This window comes from Haemorhous mexicanus, chromosome 1 (assembly GCF_027477595.1).
Source record: "Haemorhous mexicanus isolate bHaeMex1 chromosome 1, bHaeMex1.pri, whole genome shotgun sequence".
NCBI classification, from domain to species: domain Eukaryota; kingdom Metazoa; phylum Chordata; class Aves; order Passeriformes; family Fringillidae; genus Haemorhous; species Haemorhous mexicanus.
In genome coordinates, this window is record NC_082341.1 from 83,382,467 (window position 1) to 83,394,672 (window position 12,206).

Genomic DNA, 12,206 nt, shown 5'->3' on the forward strand with positions numbered 1-12,206 from the left:
AACACTTTGCCTTTCGAGTACCCATGGCCACCAATCCCAGTAAGACCCCGCAGGCTCTGGTCTCAGTGTAACTGCAGGTGTGCAGTCGCTATTGTCAGGTGAGGAAGGAGAGGAGGATTGTGTGTGCAGAATAAAATTCTGATAACAGTGAAATGTGGAGGATTTTGCCTCGGTGTTTTAGAGTGTATCCAGCTGGATTTTTTTAATGCCAGCATTATAACAGGCAGCAAGCTCTCTTGTGGAGGCTGCAGATGGACTGAGGCACAGCTGTATGCCTGTCTTCAGCAGCAATCTAAACTCGCCTCCTGGGGGGTGAGGTACCTGAGCAGCAATGCCTCATTGCACTGCCCTTCAGTGTGTCAGAAGTGGGGAAATTCAGGGTAATAACCTGTTAAATACTGAAGTTCAGTCTTCCAGAGCTTATCTGCCAGACCTTATTCTACTGAAGAATGGTAATGGGTTCTGATACATGCTGTCGGAATTGATAGTAGAAAGGCACAAAACCCTTCTACATTAATGTGCCAGGAGCATGAGTTCATGTGTACAGTTCTAGAGATGTGCAAGAGGTGAAGTTGGTGTTTGTGAGAAGAAAAGCTTCTCTTGGTCCATATGGGTAGAAGTCTAAAAATGCTGCTGCCCTGGCCTCTGGAGAGTTGTCTAACTGATGTAATTCTGTTGTAAGTCTTGGTCAGAGTTTACAGACTTTCTTGAATTGTCCAAGAAGTCCAAGAAAGTTGCTGGATTTTCCAGTTTATCTTCTGTTGCTTTCCTGATCTCATAGTGTCAGACTCTTTGCCTAAGCATTAGCTAAATCTTTAATATAGAAGGAATATAGAAGGCAACCCAGTGGAGCCTGGGCATCAGCCTTTAATGGCTGGTTACCAAAAAAAAAAAAAAAAAAAAAGTAACCATCATCAACAGCAAAAAGAGATCTGGGCTCTAGATTTGAATTGCTGTTCTTTTTGCTATTGTTATCTATTGTTTTAAATTAAATTAATGGTCTGGGTGGGGGAACTTGATTTTTTTCCTCCAGTAGTCTTTCTTTAAGTGAGTTTGCAAGTAGCTTTGATTAGAAAATTCCATTTTTGCTCACTTATCTATAACTGTCAGGGGAGATTGTTTTGCAAATTTATTTAATCTGAAGGCCAATGAGATCAGTATTGAATTTTGAATAAAAATAATCTTGAACTAGAGGTAAACACTTAATTCTGATATTTAACTTGAGTCTTTATATTTTTCTCTCAAACCCACAATCATAAAGTGCTCTTAAAATAACTTGAGCAAGCATGTTATTTTTCTTAGAGTATCCCTGTGAACTCATTGCTGGCAATGGCTCTCTGCCTCCTGGGAAAAGGACACGTTAGGCTTTTTATAGGATGGCTGTTGACAAAGCTTGTCCTTCAGCTTCACATGTAGAGCTGCTGTGTTGTAATTGTTTTTTTACCAAAAGGCTAAAAAAAGAACTAGTTTGCTGTGGTGGCATATCACTAATATTTTAATAAGAGGAAATATAAGAGTTGTTTAACTGGAAATATGGGGAACTCCATTTGTTTGTTTGTGAGGAACAGTTCATGTGCTTAACTTAGCTTTCAGATTTACTGTGAATTCTGTATAAACTAGACCTGATTTATAACTGCATGTGTTTGGTTTTTTTGGGGATTTAGCATTTCGCCTAAAAAAGTAATTTAAACAAGAGATTTGGGTTTTTTTTTTCCTGGTACTCTCATCAACCTTGATCTTTTTTATAAACCCCAAATTTCTAACTGTGCCAACACTGAAAATTTTGGAAATGGCATGCAAAATAAGTGGAGCAGTTGACAGCAGGCCTGTTCCCAGCTCTGCGCACACACTGACCCCTTCAAAGATTTATCTGCAGCTGTAGATCTAGTCTAGAGAAACTGGTTACAGATGAAACCTGAGGATCCAGAGATTTCTGATTTTAACTAGCAGCTTTAGTTTGTGTCTTGCTAAGTTGGTTGCTTGTCTTCTCGTGCTCCTTTCTACCTTGTGAAAAGTGTTGCTTTATGATGTCTGGTACCTTGTCTCCTTGAGTACTTGGGGACTAAAACAAATTTCTAAGCCTTGTAAGAAATTTTGTACATGTTGAATGTTCTTGCTTCTACATAAAAACTTATTTTCTACAAATCAATCTTCATTTGAAGAATAGTGTTTCTGTGTTTGTATTGATATCTGTAGATGGTTGATAATTTGAATGATCAGTCTTTGAAAAAAAATTGTCTGTTCCTGAATATCATTAGTGTTGCCTTTTAGGTACTTTAATGCCACCTTTCATCCCAAAATATTAACAAGAAAGAAACCCAACAACCTTTGGCTTAATAGTAGCATCTGGTTTTACTTCCATAATTGTAGTTGTCCTAAAATAATAAGGGTTGTGTGAACTGGAGTGCTCATAGGAGCCTTACTTTTGTGACTGAATGGTGAGGATTTGAGTTAACAAGACAGTATTATATTTTTCAGATTTACATGTCATATTGTGACTGAAATGAGTTTGGAATTGCTCTGCCAGGCAGCTGACTAGGGAGAAAGTGAGGAGCAGAAGATAATCTCTTCAGCTTTAGCAATGACAACTGGTACATAAAGTAGTGGTTTCTTCTTCAGAAATGTTTCATTTGACTTCTTTTTGCCACAGTAGTTCCCAATATTCACCATTTAAACAGCATTCGGGCTTATAACTGTAGACTTTATTTTGCAACATGTGGAATAGGTAAAATTTTCTTAAGAAAGAAATTGATGTTCATTGATGTTTCATCTTTCTATAGTTTTAAGCCTAATCAACAAGAAGGGAGATGTAATCCATGAAACAGCTAACACATAAGTGATGTCCAGGTGTTAGAAGAACAAATTACTTGTTGGTAGAATTGCCTTGTTAAGGTTTAGGGCTGGACAGGCTGCAGTGATCTCAGGCCTAGGGGGAGGTTAACAAAGCTTGGGAAGAAGGATGTACCACTGATAGTGAACACACAGAATGCAGAATTTAAGGGTTATGAAGGCATCTGGCAGAACTCCCAAGACAATGAAGAAACTATCAAACAGCTGTGCTTTGTTAATCAGCTCTGTCTGGGTAAAGGGTAATTCTGTCAGGGGCAGAATTCGGCTCTGTCTGGGTGAAGGGTAATTCTGGCAGGGGCAGATTGTGGCCACCAACTCACAGACTGCTGACCCAAGAAACCCTGTGACTCCAAAGAAGAGAAGCACTGAGCACAGGACTAATTAGCATGGGAAACGAGAATAATTTACCAATAGACAGAATACTAATTAATAAGAGAACTATGTAACTTGTAGCCAATGAACACTTATTTCTTTGTGTGCTAAAATGTATAAATAGTAAAAAGTTTTGATCTCTGGCATGCTTGATTTGAGTAGTATCTCTGAGCACCCAGGCTTGTGCAACTCTGATATAAATAAGCAATATCTCCCTTGAGTGTCTAATTATTGGCTTGTTGCACACTGGGTAATGGATCCAATTTTTCTGGACAACAGTTGCATGTTGGTCCCAGGAGCTCATCAACACAGAAAGTTGTTGCATCAATTTTCCATAATGCAGTTTTTCTGGGGGGTATACCCAGGTGTTCAAAAGTGAATGGAAGTATAGCATCCTTGCCCCAAGGCATCTGTGGATGGAGTCGGTTTTGTCTGGCAAGATCACTCCCAGTGCATTCCACTGTAGCACAGCATGGGAAGTGAAGGATGCAAGTCAATATTCAGACTCATTGAAATGGTAAGATACTTCTCATACTGGCAGTAATATTTTCATACTTGCAGTCCTATAGAAAAGATTTTGTAGACTGTATTTAAATATCATCTGTGAACTATGTTTTCTTTAAACCTTCTTTACTCAAAGCTCTACTTCAGTAAGTCCTGAAAGATTTACTGCTAACTCTTGCCAAGTTTCTAATGTTTCCAGACCTGTTGGAATGAGTCCAGAGGAGAGCAGAGCTGGAGCACCTCTCCTGTGAGGGCTGACTAAGAGAGTTGGAGCTGTTCAGCCTGGAGAAGAGAGGGCTCTGGGGAGACCTTGTGGCACCTCACAGTACCTAAAAGGGGCCTACAAGAAAGCTGAAGTGGGACTCTTTGCAAGGACATGTAGTGACTGAACAAGAGGGAATGACCTTAAGCTAAAGGAGAATAGATTTAGATTATATATTAGGAAGAAATTCTCTGCTGTGAGTGAGGATGGTGAGGCACTGGACCAGATTACCCAGAGAGGTTGTGAACTCCCAGTCCCTGGAGGTGTTCAAGACCAGTCTGGATGAGGCTCTGAGTGACCTGGTTTAGTGGAAGGTTCTCTGGCCATGGCAGGTGGTTTGGGACTAGATGATCTGTCTGAAAGGAGGTTGTAGCAAGGCAGAGAGTGGCCTTTTTTCCCAGGCAATGAGCAAAAGGACAAGAGGAAATGGCCTCAAGATGGGCCAGGGGAGGTTCAGGTCAGACATCAGGAAGAATTTCTTCACTGAAAGGGTGGTTAAGCATTGGAATGGGCTGTCCAGGGAAGTGGTGGAGTCACAGTTTCTGAAAGTGTTCAGGATGGGGCTGGATGTGGCATTTAATGCTGTGTTTAGTGGGCAAGGCAGTGTTCCATCAAAGGTTGGAATAAATGACCTTGGAGCTGTTTTCCAATCTTAATGATTCTATGATCTTCAAGGTCCCTTCCAAACCTAATCATTTCATGATTTAATGATTCTGGTGTCTTATGTAGTGTGGCATAAAGCAAGCTGGAGACATAGGCTAATTGCCTTCCTCTGGCATTTCTGTGACAGGCAGCTGCCTGTAACCTGTAGGTCACATGTTCCATTCATTCAAGGTTCTGACCCATCAAGGGAAAATGAGGTATAACAGATATCTAGAACTACAGTGTTGATAGTTACTTTAGTAATGTGTGACAAATGTATATGAATTAAATGAACAATGTGCTAGACAGAACTCATCTGAGCAATCATTTCTGTGTTGAAATTGTTGGATCGGGCTCAGTTACCAAAATTATTCTAGCTAGATTACTGGTTCAGAGTAATGTTCCCTCCTTACAGTAAAACTTATCTATAATTTAAAAGAATCATATTAATAGTAAAATGTATCTATGCCACTTGTAATTTTCTAAAGAACTCCTTGCAAACACATTTTATAAATGCTTCCTGATTTATTCTATGAATGGTCAAAATTAACCTCACCTTACAGTTCTTCCACATATTTGTAGGAGTGCTTGCTTGGGGTGCTTCCTTTCCCCTCTCTACACACATGCATTCACCTCAGTTTTGCAGTCTGTTCTAGTTTGTCAAGCAGTGGCACGGGCTAGATAATAGATGGTAATCTCTTCATTTTTATAGTCAGATTGCTGCTGTACTATCCCACAAAGTAATAGTGGAAGGACAGAGAGGCCTTTCTGCTGGGAAGAACTTTTCAGCTTCAGTCCAGTGGTTAGTGTGCAAGATTGTTCTGAAGACAAAGTGAATTGAAACAGAGATCAGGACACTGTTCTGATAGTTGATAGTTCTATTTTGAGCTCTGAAGAGCTCATCTCTTTGAAGAACAAAGAAATATTGTTATCAAATATTGATTGTGTAATATCCAAAATTCATAAACTTCTTAATTTTATTCTGGCAAGCTGGACTGCAGGGATAAATGCAGCAACATTTGCTGGAGAAAAAAAGTTAATAAAAGAAATACCATTTGAATTAATCTTTCATTATTAGTGGGATCTTTTAGAGGCAGATGTGATTAAATGATTTAACTGGATTTAGAAAGTATAATTGAATCAGAAGAGTTTTTGTAAATTATGAAGTTACGTTAATTTAGATGATCCAGAAACATGGATGGGCCAATTAGACTACGCTAATGTACACATATACTTTTTTGAAGGCTGATGAACCCTTGGTAAGTGCAAATGTTTCTCCATACTTTGATTTGATGGTATGTCTTGCCATGCTCTTACTACAGGCTGTGATTAAGTGTCTGTGTTCTGTAAGATTTAACTGCAGTTGTTATGTTTTAATTTCTAAATTCTTCAGGTTCTGCTGCCTCAGACTGCAGCTGTAGTTCTGAAAGTGGCCTCAGTAGGTTCTAGTATGGTAATTCAGATAATGTGCAGTAATATGTTGCTTTTGTAGGGCTCTTAATTAAACGTTAGGTTGCTTAATGTTAATGAAGAGGGGTGGAATATTTATGGTTGACATTTAGCACTACTTCATTTAAAAAAATTGGAAATAAAAGTTCTACACTGTTTGTTATCTTCGTTTTAGATTAGCATGCTAATAAGATGAGCTTTTATGCTCTGTTGAGTTCCTTTTTGCTGTGTGTACATTTTAACGCAAAGCCAAATCAGAATATCCCTTGCTTTACTGTTTAGTAATTTGGCTCAGTTCTTCTAGATCTGTCCTGTGCAGGATAATGCCTAAGGTGTAAGGCAGGCTGGGGCACTCCTGCATTCTGCTTCTGGGTTAAATGTGTGTAACTGTATTAATGAACAAATAGTTCCCTTGCACTACTAGTGCTGGTGTAGCTAGCTGATCCCTCTCTGCTAAATCCATCAATAGTAAGAACCTGTTGGGAATTTTGTAGGTGGAATTACTCTTTGCTTTCACTCTGCAGTGAGTCAGCCAAGATGGTGTCCCAGCAGGGGAAATTGTGTCTGTGAGCAAGCTGAAGGTTGCCATCAGGAGGTTGCCAAATGTCCTGTTAGTGCTATCACATCCAAGATGTGCAGGTCACCTTTCCTGCATTCCCATAGCCCAGGATGAGTGTATTGCTGTCACTGAACTCTGAGCAAGCAGGGGGCTTGGGCTGGCAGGAGCCTGCTGGCACTCATTGAGCTGTCAGGTTTTTTTCTGCTGCTTTGTGTCCTGAAGCTCAGGACAGAGAAGGGCAGCTGCTGGTGTGTAGGTGGGTGAGGTTTTTTCAAGGAGCAAAGATAATGATGTAGATGGTGGGCAAGAGGGGAGAAACAGCTGGTAGAAATAGCAGGTGGGAGAGGATGTTTTGGGTGAGTGGGAATAGAAGGCTTCAGAGGAAACCAGAGCCTGTGTGCCATTGGAGAGCAATGTGGTGGGAGCTGGTAGATGGGCAACTGCAAAATTGTGAAAGCCTTTTTCTCCAGCACTACACACCTGGCACCTCACTGGGGGCACGGTGTTACCCTCTTAGTCCCACCCTGACTGCTCCAGCATCAGACTCCTTTTGGATTAGATCAAAAACCAAGGTGCCAGCTAACCATTTCCACTGCTGCTGCACTGCTTTTCTGAAGTGCTTAGAGGTATACAATTAGCTAATGAATACTAACACAGAGTTTCTCACACACACAGCTGCGTGAAACTTGATGGCTGTCTTAATGTCAATAATTGGCAGGCAGGAGGAGTTGCTATATAATAGGAACTACAGAAACCAAATTCCAAGTTGGAAAACTGGGTCAGGCTAATTGAAGTAATGTCAGCAGCTCCGAGGGTGGACAGTGTTCTCCTTTGCATGTTGAAGGTCTGTGGATCTACAGGGCTTTCAGCTCTTCTCCAGGTATGAACTTCCATGTACCTTGTTTTGAATTTGTTTCGTGTTTCTTTTGTGAATTAATATCTGCTTTGCAGTTGAAGTCTAACATGGATGATATGATCCTATGTATTTGTTATGGAAATAAGTTAATTTTTCAAACTTATAAAGTGCATCCTGGGTTGTGGAACCCAAAAGAGATCAGCCAAACCATCCCAAAAATTAAAGCATGCACTCAGTGTGAAATAACAACTTTGTTTTATATCTTGGACAGAGGTCTTTGGTTTAGTGTGGCTGCTTCATAACCCAGACTCTTTACTCTCCACCTTTTATTTCTGGAAAAATAAAAATATAATGTGTTTTACTAAAGCAATCAAAAAGCCAATATTTTCATTTGTCTGAGAACTTATCATCATCAGAAGACTTATGCAGTATTAGTGCTTATTTTGGTGTGGGAACAGAGTTGAAATAGGTTGGAAAATCATGGTGGACTTCTACCTGAGTTCTATTTATTATGGAACACAAAATATTTGCTTAAATTATCTGTAATACAAAGTGTACTCTGAGATAATAATAAAAAATTCAATACAGCTTCTTTATTCCACTGTCAGCACATCCAGACTTTCCTTTTCCCCCCTGTGTCTTTAAATATCTTCTTGAAAACCTTTCAAAGGTAGTTTTATTAACCTAACATAGTGCAGATGTTGGTAGCTTGAGAAATAAGTCACAATGACTTGTAGTATTGTGTCAAAAATATCATTTAGAGGTTTGGAATGAGGGGAGCAATTAATGAACAGTCTTCACTACAAACAAATGTCAGAGACTCCTCCAGGGCTAAGCTGCTTCTGTGCCATATTCATTAATTGCTCTTTTGAGCAAAGTTGGTGTTGATGAGTGGGTTTAATTAAGTATACCTGAGAAAATCCACAAAACCAGATCAGAAGTATTAGAATGAAAGATTTGCATTTGATTTAATAAATAAAGACCTTTTCATTCTCGGGGGGTTTTATGCTTCATGTAACTGTTTCTGGCTGACATTTCTCCCTGACTGCTGTGTTGTCCTCACTGGAGAGTGGCAGACATGTCTTATGGTTTGCTTCAGGATGCATGCCAAATACCATGCCCATATTTAAGTCTCTATTATTAAATATGTATTAAATCTGTCATAATGGAAGATATCTCTCAGAACACTCTCACTCTACCTGTTGAAAAATGGCAAGAGAGGGAAGAAGCACATGTGAGTAGAAAGATAGAAATCTTAAACTGCTAAAGCTCAGTCCAAACTTGCTAACCCTATACCCTCGCTAAAAATACCTCCTTGGGAAAAATCTCTGTATTCATATGTAAAAAAAAATAAAAATCACATGTAAAGCTGGATTTTTTTCAATGTTCTTTGTGGCATTTATAGGTCTAAATTGAAACTTGATGAGTGGTGGCCCCAAAAATCCATGTTATTATGTGAAATACAGTAATACATGTATCAGCATGGGGGTTTTTGTTACATTTTTGGTTCTATTTTGGCACGTGGAGAGTCTGCCTAGAAGGAGAAGGCTACTTTTGTATCTTTTTTCTGTGCAAATACTATTATAAAAAAATACTATTATTTTGTGTTTTGATGAGAGGTTTCAGGGGGAGGTGGACCTTTTTTAGTTATACTTCTTTTAGGTATTTGTTTTGGTTTTATTTGTACGTTCCATTGCGTAAAGTCAATCAGAATGTGAAGAGCACTTTGGTGTAAGTACTCGTAATTTGCAGTTTTAAGCCAAGTGGTAACTGGAAGCTTTAATAGCCTTTCAGTATCACTTCAGAAATGGAGATGTGCCATTGGACAGACATGTCAGAACTTAGTAAAAATAGCATATCCTACAGTGGGCATTCATCCAGAAATCTAAATTTAGCATTGTATCCTGGATCTAGTACTGCAGGTGGTCACAAGCACTAAATTGTATTCAGCACCCTCTGTTATTCAAGCAGGTCTCAATATACTTATTTTAAACATTTTATGGTTTTATGCAAGGCTACTTTACTGTTATTACTGTGGTTCTTTATATGGCATCAAAATGTGAGACGTGTTTCGTAGGAATTAAAACAAAGCCTTAGCCAGAGATGTTTAGTGTCATGGTTCTGCGTGAATGGAAGTCAGTGGCACAATTCCAGCTGACTTCAGCTGGGAGTTTTAGTAGATCCTGACTTCTTTCTGATAATACATATAAACACACAGCCAGTTGGCAGGTTTGAGTGTGATTTATTTCACTTTATTCTCTTTTGCTTGTAGCATTCCAGTAGAGTTTGGCCAAGTAAGCTTGAAGGAAAGTTCTATCCGTGCATTAGAGGAATGTAAAGTTTGAGGAGAAACAGAGCTCGGGTATTATGGTTTGATTAATTACTTGAATATTTATGCAAATTACAGTAGGTTCTGATGAGTGTCGTATGGGAAAAGTCTGTACTGACCTTTTCTTTCCATTATTCTACCTTCTTCTTCCTGTTTCTGGAGCAATAGCAGGACACAGGATTTTTAATAACTGTGGGCAGCAGGTTTCTTTAAAACCCATTGGAATGACTTGTAGAAATAAGATAGAATTTTCTTAATGGCATAATTACTGAGTACAGGTGTTGGTTATTGTGTTTGTTTTCAGATAGGGAAACAAGAGCATATGTTTCTCACTCTCTCTGTAGAAGACTGTGTGTGTGTGGGCAGGGTGTGGGGGAGAGACGACAGAACTCTGTGTGTATGTAAATATCCTCCTAGAGGACAAACACCAAGGAAAAAGATGGTTTCCTTTAATTTTTGTATTTTAACTATATGCGATCATAATTATTTTATTCAGAGAGAATTACTTAATATTTTGGAGGTTATAAAGAGACTTCTGACTTTTTAACATGATCTGTATGGTGAGAGACTGCTGCTTCACGTTTTCAGATTCATCTGCAGATCATCATTGCTTTGGTCACAGGTTTTTACAGCAATTCCTTGTCATATTGAATACTTGTGAGTGTTCCAACGGTTTCTTGGGTGATAAATAAATCTTAATTTAGATGATGTCTAAAGTTTTCACTTGTAAGAGTTTAGGTAATGCTGGGATGAAGAGGCTGGATTTTTAGATGTTATATTCATGACTAGAGTGAAGAGAAAGCCATTCATGTGTATTGAAGGGGACGCAACGAGTACAGTGGGTAACATAGAAGTGTGATTTCTCCAAAGATTCATAGCAGAAGCTTATTCTGTTTATTTGCCATAGTAGACCAGTGGCAGGCTTCAGAGCAGTGATAAGATTGAGCAGTACTTGTGCTTTAAAAAAGCTGACAAGGAAAACCCTGCACACGTAAAATGTTTAATAAAGGTAATTTTAAGTGATTTCAAATGCATAATGTATTTATGGAAATGGAAGTGCTCAGTAAACCTAAACCCAGTGGCCTAAGCAAGTTTGCTTTTTTAATTATAAGTATTTGTGAATGTAGGAACAATAAGTAAAAAAAAAAAAAAAAATCAGGAAGAAAAGCTTTTGCCCTCCAATACAAAGCTGGCATTAATGGGTCTGTAGTGTGGTGTGATGTCACAAGGATCTCTGCTTCTCATTTGCATCTTGGAGGAGCAAATGTTACAGCCATGAAAGTGAATGGTGTTACAAGGGCAGCAGCCACAGTGAAACTTGGTGCATTAGCCAGAAGCAGAAATGAGTTCTGCCCATCTGGTTTACTTTCCAAGTGAAATTGATGAATGTGGGTAAATGCAAGCCCCCAAAATGAACCTTCTAAGAAAGTATTCAGTACAGGATGAATTTTGGGAAAGCTGAATGCTGTGTCATGAGATCTAACGAAGTTGTAGTTTTTGTCTTAGCATGACACCTATTATAAAGGCACATAAAGAAAAGATTAAGAAAAATATGGGCCTATAATGACTTTCTCCTGTCTAAGGGAGAAACCAATATGTACAAGCCTGTGAAACCTTTTGTACACTGCTTTGGTGGAAGGTGCTGTATGGGTAAATATGTCAATTATATCCAAATTCAGTGAACTTATTTAAAAAATAATTTAAAAAATTGAGCACTAATAAGCTTCTGATACTCTGATAAAGAAAAAAATGCTGTTCTAGTGTTAGCCTGGACAGCAACATGAACAGTTGAAAAATGCATTTAAGATAACCAGAATTTTATAAAAAGAAAGACTGGAGATACTAAAATTGTTCTACATTCTTCTATGTTCTAAGATTTAGGGGAAAAAAAAGGCAACAGCACCTTTTGCCCCTTTCCTTAGAAATGACCTTTTTAATGCTTATTTCAACTACAACTGTTGTGCTTGCCTAGATGGGGTCTAGAGAAAAGAAAACTCCTGAAGGCTGAGCTTATTCATGGACTCCTCTTCCCCCTCAGCTTCTGTGCTTCTCAGTAAAGGCACCCTGTGCGGGCAAAGCATTTTTGATTCATCTCTCTGAACAACCACATCTATGGCTTGGATGCTTCATCTCATTTTATGAAAAGGATTTAAGCTTCACAGAAATAAATTATTCCCATATTGTTGTGAGTTTTTGCGCTAATTTTAGACAAAGATGCTTTAGATGTGGGGAAGAAAGTTCTCTGTCTTGTTTAGGTGACAACTGGAGACTTGCACGAGAAGTAGAAAATGTGACTAGTTCTTTATGATATGACATTTTAGGACAGATTGACAAACAGCTTGAATGACATTTGAAGTGTGAGATGTTGTAAGAACTCACTGCC

The 12,206-nt window shown here is 38.7% G+C and overlaps 1 protein-coding gene across 9 annotated transcripts in view; it reads left to right on the forward strand.

Annotated features, from left to right (window-relative positions):
• The window catches only part of SEMA5A (semaphorin 5A), a 320,230-nt gene that overhangs the window by 5,823 nt on the left and 302,201 nt on the right, over nt 1-12,206 (forward strand). The gene's annotated exons all lie outside the window — the stretch shown is intronic.